Raw genomic sequence first — 2500 nt, 5'->3', positions numbered from 1 at the left:
CCAATCATTGAGTGAAGTAATGAAAAACCAAAGCGCTCTATTGAGAGGAGTGTTCAGTTTACCTGGAACTAAAACGCACGTAGAATCAATACGACCACTACAGCTGGGCACCGAGTGGCGTCTTTTTCGTATGTAACACGAGAGTAGGCAATAGTCCATTTTACAGTTGTGTGCTTAGTTACCTAGCCTATGAATGAATCGAAAGTGAGGATGGAGTTGACAATGTTTTGATAAAGACCTCACTGCTTTTCTTATGAAAATGCTTACTAACTAGCATGACAACAACATCATTAACATAAGAAAAGAAGGGAGGTCTGTATCAAAACAAGGTCAACACCAGCCTCACTTTCATTCAAAGGCCAGGTAACTAAGCTCATAACTGTAAAGAGGTCTATTGAGCAACGAAGTCACGAATCCTGCCTTTTTTGTTTATATTAATACCCAGTAATTGTATTTAAGCCTGCTTTTCAATCTCTACCATGAATATTTATTGTCCACATAATAAAAAAAAATTACATTTCAGCTCGAAGCAAGTGAGGATAAGGTATGAGAACGGATCCCATCATAGTTTTCAAAAATCTATTTTTACTTTCGCAAAGCTATTTTATGTACTCGCTCCCAATGCCGCGCATATTTAAATTTCATTACGTCATTACCACTGGCCAATCAGGTGCCTCTCTAAAATAGCTGCATAGTCGACGTCCACCGCTGCCTCCCCGCAGTCGTGCAGAATGCTATTAGGGAGTTTTAGCAAAGACGACGGGTACAGCAACGAAAACGTTAGTCCAAAATATAACTTAGCGCTATCGCAAGTATTTCGCGATTAATCCGTCTTGTTCACATTGTACAATACAGGCGAACTATCCTGTAAATGGATGGGTACGAACGGTTTTAAAGTCAAAACTGAAAATGACTTTTTCATTGTTATATGCTCACGATGTCGTCAAAACCTAAAATTTGGTGATTTCACGTTGTTGTTTTGTGGAGTACGGCAAAGAAATGCACGGAAATTCGTGCTGCACGTGCAGCACGAGCATTTTTCCTTTTTCAACCAATAATATTCTTGCTTTGTGGCGTTGCCGTAGCCGTACCCGTCGTCTTCGCTAAAACTCCCTAATATTTTGTGCGACATTTACTTCCGGTGGCTGATTTTGTGATGTACGGCATACTAATAGGCCATTTCCGAGTTCTTGCCTGCCTCATCTTCAAAGCGAGTCTAAGTGCGAAGTTTTTGTCATGAAAATTAGTTTTCATTCTTATGTAAAGTCGAACTAATTACCATAACAAAAACTTCGCACTTAGACTCGCTTTGAAGAGGAGGCAGACTTAAACTCGGAAATGGCCTATTGCCACCTTGAGAAGTAGTCATTTGTGATTTGTTGAAAGTTGTGCTTTTGGAAGTGCTTAAGTCTTAAGGCAGTCTGCTGCAACTGTCAATCAGAACTTTGGACATGCCAAAAAAAAATTCGAGGTGCGAGGAAGCCAAAAATAGGACCGTAAGTACCGCTCGGTTTAGTCAAGCATAGTAAGTCGTGATATTCAAATTTGGATCTATTGCGACTTGCCCAGACATGCAAGACGGATTGCATTGATTCTCAGTTCAGTGAGCTGATCATTCGTGATGTCAAAGTGTTCGAGTTTTATGCGTTACTAAAACAACCGCGTCTCATTCATTTTCAACATTTTCATGCTAACACCGGGTTAAAATTTTCAAGCACAATTTGATAGAACTTATCCACGATCAGCAGCTTAGAAAATTGTCTAGAATGGAAGTTTAATATTTCTCTTTTTAAAAGCCCGAGTGTATCTAACCGATAAGTATACTTAAGAAGGAAATTTTGGCAAGAAGCAATCAGTCCATGTAACTCCTTTTTCGGCAATTTTCTTTATTCTTTTGTGACTTTTTACCCATAAGGTTTGAAATTTAGCGCTATTAGCGATGCATAAGATCACGGATATATTGCGCTTTTGAGCGCGATAGTAAAATTAGATTTTTAAAAAATTATCATCTCCTCTCTTCCTCGAAGTTATGAATTGTATACTCTTGTGGCAAGAACAATATATTATATATTATTACTGCCCGAAGAAAAAGCAAGCGTTCTATGCGCCACACCTGCTCCTCCTCATTTCTAATTCCATTTTTTTCGCCTATAAATCTTGCCATTTAGTTAGCTTCAGTGTTCTTCTCTTTAGAAAAGAGAGCTGGGATTTTAATGTAAAACAGCACAGTCTAAACCGTTTAAATATATGCCATTTTTTCCACGCATTAATTCCCAATTAAAAACGAAAAATGAAAATGAATGTTATCGAGACTGTCAACAGAGTTTCAACTTACAGTTACTATTTACTAGAAATTCATCAAAAATTTAAAGTTCTCTTTTCGTCTTTCATATGGATGTTGATTGTGTTAGAGACTTAGGCTTTAAAATGAACTAAAGGCTGCATGATAGCTGGAAAATCAGACGAAAGATAAAGAGCGAGTGAAGTAATAAAACAGCAC

At 38.0% G+C, this 2500-nt stretch overlaps 1 protein-coding gene across 2 annotated transcripts in view; it reads right to left on the bottom strand.

The window, feature by feature from the left end:
- The window catches only part of LOC137984880 (uncharacterized), a 6933-nt gene that overhangs the window by 3165 nt on the left and 1268 nt on the right, over positions 1-2500 (bottom strand). The window lies entirely within an intron of this gene.

The sequence above is a fragment of the Montipora foliosa genome, chromosome 14, assembly GCF_036669935.1.
Source record: "Montipora foliosa isolate CH-2021 chromosome 14, ASM3666993v2, whole genome shotgun sequence".
Taxonomy (NCBI): Eukaryota; Metazoa; Cnidaria; class Anthozoa; order Scleractinia; family Acroporidae; genus Montipora; species Montipora foliosa.
Note: the sequence above shows the minus strand (reverse complement) of the source record. Positions and strands in the feature narration are given on the sequence as shown.